The sequence below is a fragment of the Botryllus schlosseri genome, chromosome 1 (genome assembly GCF_051294905.1).
Source record: "Botryllus schlosseri isolate E-star chromosome 1, Bs_hap1, whole genome shotgun sequence".
Classification (NCBI taxonomy): domain Eukaryota; kingdom Metazoa; phylum Chordata; class Ascidiacea; order Stolidobranchia; family Styelidae; genus Botryllus; species Botryllus schlosseri.
Window position 1 is genome coordinate 37,159,100 of NC_137236.1, and position 8,284 is coordinate 37,167,383.

The following is an 8,284-nucleotide window of genomic DNA, read 5'->3' on the forward strand; positions in this document are numbered from 1 at the left end:
GAATACTCGATGTAGATATAGGATTGTAGAAATGGACGTATTTAGAGAAAAAACGAAATATTCGAATTCATGCGGCATATCATTCTAATTAATCCAATGAAAACCCAAAGTCTTTAGATATTGAATTGTAGTCCTGATTTTTTAGTGCCATTGCGAAAAATATCATTCCTTCAAAATGCAGCACTTCGTTTACATATTCTCGTAAATTTCGTTTTTTGTCTTTAAAACTATGAAACAAAGCGTTCCCAAACATCTCAGGATTCGGATAAACGACTAAACTGTCTTTTGAGCTGTATAGGGACAATTCCCCGCTCATGTGCTTGAAAAATTTAACGGTTCTGGTTCTAAGGCAAAATTTCGATTTAATGAATTCCAATAAATATTCCAGATGCGTTTCCGTAGTTTCGCTCTCGGCATATTTCAGAGTCGAATTGAATTTTTTCAGGGATTTTAGTTGTCCTTTCACGAACAGAGATTGTCGATACCATTCTGCTTTCGCATAGTGGATCAGTCATAAAATCTGAACTTGATTCATATTGAAATCTTACTTGCAATTTGTAACGATGATGAAACTTTTTACAATCGAGTCCAATTCTTCAATGGTTTTCGCTCGAAACATTTTGGAAATCCAACACATGGCATGTGTTTTGAGGCGCTTTTTATAATGTTTGACGATCATGACTTTTGCAGCTTTCATGGCATGTGCCAAGCAATTCTGAATAAATGGCAGTTAAAGGTCATTCGCATTCGGCATTCCAGATACTACGCGATAGCAGCGGACGTAATATTGCAGTCTTGTTTCGTTGCAAAACGATCTTAAAATTGCATTCCACATTGCAGGCGATCCATCGATAATAATCCTTAGCGGAGCTGATTGAGCTCCGGTCAGGCGAAATCGTTCAGATAGAAAAAAATTCAGGAACTGTGAGATAGATATAGAGTCGTGACTTTTTGTAATGTAGGAAGCGATAGGAAGAGAAACTTCTCCTTTGATAGGATTCCGCACCAACAACGTATAAATTTGGAAGTCTTCGCCTCTTTTCAGGCTCCCACTGGCGTCGCAATAAATCATGTCTATCTTACATAAGGTATTAAACGCTTTGATCCCGAAAATTGTAAATATAATGATTTGCGGGGGAGATGTTTGAATGGATCTAATAAATCTTGTGGAATCCGCCTCTTCATCCTTCATTTTCTCTAAGTTGACGTACCATTCGCGTTTGACATCAATTAAAGTCTGTTCGCACTAGAGTTTTCGAAGTACGTTGGAGCTTGGCACGTCTGTATGGGAGCCGAGGATCCTCTGCTCAGCGGTCAGAGTATCGTACAACTCGTTGTGGAGCGATGCCGGCTTTCGGTGCTCCAGTTTACTTCTGATCATTTTCCGCTCGCTTCCGCGAACTGGACGTGATCGTACGCATTCTCCTGTGTGACAACGAGTTCCGTCGATAATAATTCTCCCTTCAACATCTGGACAATTTTGACGCTGCATAAAGGTTACACGATACGTAACGTAACATGTTTTGTGCGAGCAATACAGATTTGCATTACCGACTTCATAACAGTCACTCCCTCTTTCGTTGACGACATGTCGCAAATAATGATTGAGAAAGGCCGGAACGCATTCGTCGTACAAAGATTTTATAGGGTCCAGAATAACATTCCTGTACTCGTCCTTATCGAATCTGTTATTATCAACACCGACGATGTATTTCCATTTACTTCCCTCAATATTAAAGTGACCTTCGATTTCAATTGTTTTAGATGTAATAAGGTCGAATTTGCTGCTGGTCATTAATGAGCCAAGTCCGATTTCCCCTTCGTTATCCGACAGTTCATCAGAGAATGATTTGTGGATCTGCGCAATGCCATCATTACACGATGGAATCTCTTGTACATCATGAATGCTATCGGTTTGAGTCCCTTTTGTCAATAGCTCCACCGATGAGGTACAGGTACCGGCATCTTGAAGAATCTTTGATTGCATATTTCCATCAACACGGTGGAATATTCCTGATCCTGATTTGGTATGTACGGCTACAGTGGCGTGTTGGCACAGTAATGGTACTTTTTCCCACTTTCCCTTTACAAATTTACGCAGATCAGTGCCTTTGAAAATACAGATATCATGAAACCACGACTCACACGTGTCACATTGAACTAGCTCCTCCCCGCGCCACTCTTTGCGACACACACAGTACCTCTGACCAGCAAAATTTGTCAACTCATCAACTTGTTTGGAGTTGTGTTTTTCAACAATACAGCGGACATCGACGTCATCACTGGTTGCCACATCATCTGTTTCGAAACGAGACATTCCTTTGAGAGCATTCTTTATCTCCACGTCTTGAAGTTTACAGAAACTACGCAGAAGTGTTTTCCGCTGCGTCGTGCTTTTCCCTTTACAATAACTGCAGCTATCCAGAAAATCATTTTGGAGTTTATCAGTTCTTAGTGATTCTACTCCATTACGATGCAGAAAATTAGCTATAGTCCTCACTAGATATTTCTTTTTGGTACTTAGCTGCTTGATACTTGACTGCTTGGTAGTTGACTGCTTGGTACTTGGCTGATGGGTACTTGACTGATGGGTACTTGAATGCTTGGTACGGGTAGAAGCCCGACCCATGACCCTTGATAGAACAACGCTTGCAACATACAATTCTTAACACTGCACCGTATTGGTTTTGCCAAGTGACAACATTTCTTCTTCATATAGTTCACAAGTTCAAATGACATGACGAGCTGGTTCATCAACTAACGTAATTGTGGCGCGGGGGCCCTTAATAATCTTCGTGTCTACGCCGCAAAATACCAATTATTGATCGTGAACTCAATTGACAGCCATTATAGTCGTTAGCTACCGAGGTCGACTCAAGAATTCCAGCCTTAGTGTTGGATGTTCATCAAGACAAGTCGGCAGCTACGGATTAAAATGAACAAATGGCCTTGTGTAAATGACCATAGTAGTTGACAAACACCATGAACACCCTAAGTAAACAAAGACAAACCATATTGAAGATCAACCTATTACCAACGCCGAAAAGGCCTAATATCTCGAAGCTTTGCGTTTCATTTCGAGCGTCCTAATTGTCGATTGAAACCGACCGAAAATCGGATTAGACGAAAAGTGGTATTTGACGCAAAATCGTGCATTTTGATCTTAAAAAAGTACGCAATTTCTCAACTTTTTGATAATATCGTTAATATTATGATGTAATACTTATCCGAATATATAACATATCCGAAGCAGAGGGCACGCCGTTACATTTTAGGTGTCCTGATTGTCCATTGAAACTGACCGAAAATCGAATTGGACGAAAATTCGTATTTGACGCAAAATCATGCATTTTGATCCTCAAAAAGTACGCAATTTTTCAACTTTTTGATATTATCGTTAATATCATGATCTAATACTTAACGAAATATATAACATATCCGAAGCAGAGGGCACGCCGTTACATTTAGGGTGTCCAAATCGTTGATTGAAATAGACCGAAAATCGAATTGGACAAAAAGTCGTATTTGACGCAAAATCATGCATTTTGATCTTAAAAAAGTACGCAATTTCTCAACTTTTTGATAATATCGTTAATATTATGATGTAATACTTATCCCAATATATAACATATCCGAGGCAGAGGGCACGCCGTTACATTTTAGGTGTCCTGATTGTCCATTGAAACTGACGGAAAATCGAACAGGACGAAAAGTCGTATTTTACACAAAATCATGCGTTTTGATTCTCAAAAAGTACGCAATTTCTCAACTTTTTGATATTATTGGTAATATCATGATGTAATACCTGTTCAGATATATAGCATATCCGAAGTAGAGGGCACGCCGTTACATTTCGGGTGTTCTAATTGTCGATTGAATCTGACCGAAAATCGAATTGGACGAAAATTCGTATTTGACGCAAAACCATGCATTTTGATCCTCAAAAAGTACACAATTTCTCAACTTTTTGATATTATCGTTAATATCATGATGTAATACTTATCGAAATATATACCATATCTGAAGCAGAGGGCACGCCGTTACATTTTGGGTGTCCTAATTGTCGATTGAATCTGACCGAAAATCGAATTGGACGAAAATTCGTATTTGACGCAAAACCATGCATTTTGATCCTCAAAAAGTACACAATTTCTCAACTTTTTGATATTATCGTTAATATCATGATGTAATACTTATCGAAATATATACCATATCTGAAGCAGAGGGCACGCCGTTACATTTTGGGTGTCCTAATTGTCGATTGAATCTGACCAAAAATCGAATTTGACGAAAAGTCGTATTTGACGCAAAATCGTGCATTTTGATCTTAAAAAAGTACGCAATTTCTCAACTTTTTGATATTATCGTTAATATCATGATGTAATACCTGTCCAGATATATAGCATATCCGAAGTAGAGGGCACGCCGTTACATTTCGGGTGTTCTAATTGTCGATTGAATCTGACCGAAAATCGAATTGGACGAAAATTCGTATTTGACGCAAAATTATGCATTTTGATCTTGAAAAAGTACACAATTTCTCAACTTTTTGATATTATCGTTAATATCATGATGTAATACCTGTCCAGATATATAGCATATCCGAAGTAGAGGGCACGCCGTTACATTTCGGGTGTTCTAATTGTCGATTGAATCTGACCGAAAATCGAATTGGACGAAAATTCGTATTTGACGCAAAATCATGCAATTTGATCTTAAAAAAGTACACAATTTCTCAACTTTTTGATATTATCGTTAATATCATGATCTAATACTTAACGAAATATATAACATATCCGAAGCAGAGGGCACGCCGTTACATTTAGGGTGTCCAAATCGTTGATTGAAATAGACCGAAAATCGAATTGGACAAAAAGTCGTATTTGACGCAAAATCATGCATTTTGATCTTAAAAAAGTACGCAATTTCTCAACTTTTTGATAATGTCATTAACATGATGATTTAATACTTATCCCAATATGTAACATATCCGAAGCAGAGGGCACGACATTACAATTCGAGTGTCCTAATTGTCAATTGAAACTTACCAAAAATGGATTTGACCGAAAATCGAATTTGACGAAAAGTCGTATTTGATGCAAAATCGTGCGTTTTGATCTTCAAAAAGTAGGCGACGTAAAACCATACGATGAAATAATTTTGCGAATATATAAAATGCCCGAAGCAGAAGCAACGCTATTGCATTTTTTTTTGTTTTTATTGTTTATTGAATAACTTATAAATTGCGGCATTACAGTCGACCTATACCAAACACGAACATGACGTTGATCGCAATAATCGTAATCATTTATATTCTGATGTGCTCAAGACACATAGTGTGCAATGCGATGTAGTTAACCGGCAAGAAGATGTTGCATTTACATATTATGGTATTTTAATCAAACAACGACTAAAGCCAATTGGCCGATGTAACAGTGTGGGATATGCTGTCTTCGTTAAACGTTATTATTTGTGTTTTTTTTTCTGCTCGATATCACATATAATCTTTTGTGGAGTCTTACTTCGGGCGTCTTGACGTAAGAACTAGTCAAACATGGGGGAAGGAACACAAATTAACCTCTGATGCTTCGGCTACAGGCGAGAATAGAAGTAGGTCCGTCTGCGTAGATTACGTAACGGCTGAAAATTTAGATGCCATAAGTACTACCTGGCGGTTGTAAAATGAAGCACTCCTTCCAAGTTTCGATGACATATTGTATTGATCATACCGTTTGCGCCATTTAGTGATAAAACTCGTGTGTTTCAGTTCGTTTGCACTCCAAAACTGTCGCGAAATTGTTTTTCCGGTTATAATATTTGATTTCAGCACAAGTGAATCATTGCGACAACAATTACTCGGCGATTTCGGAAATGTAACGTAAGCATTTTCTGGCAGAATCACAGTGGTACAATGACAACAATATAATGAATATTAATTGTCAAGTCAGTGCTCAGTTCAGTACGAATCACGAGTAGTGTTGCTGTGATTATGTTCAGAATAAGTCAGTCTTTACGTTCAATGTAGGATCAGTATGTTGACAATAAGGTCATTCCACGGTTGAGGGTTCATGGCATTTAGGAAGGGCTGGGGACGAGGGTCCTATCCAGGGTCGGGCTCGCTCACCACTATACACGCTATCTCTCCCACTACTAATGATAGTAACTTCTGTTCAAAATTTTTCCAAATTTCACTGGATACGTTATAAAATAGTTATGTTGGCTAAAAAAATGTTGCACACCAAATTTGGCGGAATTCCAACCAGTAGATGCAGAGTTCTTGGATTGCATCAAAAAGTTTTGAATTTAATATTTAAAAAATAGTAATTGAAATTTCATGCCCAACCTGTAAAATTGTTAGGCTGTCAGTAGAGACGATGCAAGCCAAATTGGGCTCAATTTCAACCAGTAGAAGCGATGTTGTTGCAGTAGAAAAATTTGAAATTGAATAAAATACTTCATGAATGATGTGGAAGGTTCGAGTATCAACCTTTTATGCGATCACCATGATAGGGTTGCGATATTTTGGGATCCAAGAAGGAGGACACTTTTTACCAGTTACAAGATTCACAATACTGAACCCCAAAAGTGCCGATGCTATAATTTTAGCGGGAAATTATGTTGCTTTAACTAAAAAAGTCAACTTTCCGAGTCGCAAAAAAAGAAAAGGTCATATTTCCAGTCCTACTTCCGAAAGACCCACCCGAATATCCACGGGAGTGTATTGGTGTATATATTTCTTGAATCCAGCCACTGGGAACAGTGGTTGCGTTTGTTGTATAAAATTGCATCCCAATAAAGTGCTATATTTGACAGTGCTGGTATTTTTTGCTGATTGTGTGCGCTGGAGTGGGTTGAATTCCTACTCATATACAAGTAAATTATTAATTTCGAAGACACGCCCAAACTACTCGGAGTAGAAAGCCTGTACTCCAGTAAGTAGTTTTGGAAGTTGATTTATAGTTTGGTGCCAGTAGCGTGCTGACTTTGGTCTGCGATACTTAGCTGTCATCTGGGTGGATAGTATTAAAAAGCGTCTCTTCAGTTGAGCAAAGTGTCCTTTAATTGCCTCTTATCTAAACATTCTATGCGTTCTCAGTACGGTACAGGATACGAAAATTCATGACCAATCTCTTTGTTTGGTTTGTTACGATCACGTTAGAACAACGAAATTGTTTCCGTATTTCGAGATTGTAATGTATAACCGTATTTACTGACGTTCGCTCCTGATGAGAGTCGGTCAAATAGCTCATAGTGGAATTAATAAGACAATATGATTTTGATACTTAGCTGTCGTCTGGATGGATAGTGATAAAAAGCGGTTCTTCGGTTGAGCAAAGTGTCCTTGCCTCTTATCTAAGCATTCTATGCGCTGTCAGGATAGGAAAATTCATGACCAATCTCTTCGTTTGGTTTGTTATGATCACGTTACAACTAGGGCTGGGCAAAATCGAGTACTTGAGTGATTCGATTCTGAATCACGCAATATGCTTCGAGTCGAGTCGAGTAATCGAGTATCACTCATTATGACGTCATAACAGAATGTAATACGTCAAAGTTCAAATATGTACCGTTTATGCCACCAAAAAGAATATGATGACTGTTATCCATCTCATAAACGATAATTTGGTATTTTTTCAACCATACCGATTTCATTCCACTTGGTGACAATGTTGTGGGATAATCATGACTTCGGACATGTGCTACGTCCGGTAACCTTCGTAGCTTTGTACTATATGTTTCGTATGCTACGATACCACCAATCACGGTTTCATGGCTTCAACGGTCAAAATTAGTATCAAAACTATAATTCTCGTTGATAAATTAACTTTCAAGTAGTGAGAAGCTTATAATTTCAGTACTCGAAAAAATCGTCTTTTACTACTCGACTCGAATCATTAAAATTATTACTCGATTCAGATTCGAGTACTCGAATCATTGTGCCCGGCCCTAGTTACAACAACGAAATTGTTTCCGTATTTCGAGATTGTAATGTATAACCGTATTTTACTGACGTTCGCTCCTGATGAAAGTCGGTCAAATAGCTCATAGTGGAATTAATAAGACATTTGATTTTGAATATATTTTGTTTTTTGACGTAAAAGTTGACCAGCAGTTGGAATCTGTAGATGTGAAAATATTTTGCTGGCAATCCTGGCATAATATCAAGTAAGCAGTACAGCTACACTAAAATATACTAGCATGCTGCGAAAACGCAGTATTTCGCTACTGGTTACCTCTGAGTAAAATTTCTGATTCTAAACCATCCTCAGAATTTTACTCAAGT

At 38.0% G+C, this 8,284-nt stretch overlaps 3 protein-coding genes across 3 annotated transcripts in view; all 3 read left to right on the forward strand.

The window, feature by feature from the left end:
• The window catches only part of LOC145436270 (uncharacterized), a 192,591-nt gene that overhangs the window by 144,130 nt on the left and 40,177 nt on the right, over positions 1-8,284 (forward strand). The gene's annotated exons all lie outside the window — the stretch shown is intronic.
• LOC145436130 (uncharacterized) overlaps positions 1-8,284 on the forward strand; it is an 89,865-nt gene that overhangs the window by 65,059 nt on the left and 16,522 nt on the right. The gene's annotated exons all lie outside the window — the stretch shown is intronic.
• The window catches only part of LOC145436243 (actin-related protein 10-like), a 103,913-nt gene that overhangs the window by 56,080 nt on the left and 39,549 nt on the right, over positions 1-8,284 (forward strand). The window lies entirely within an intron of this gene.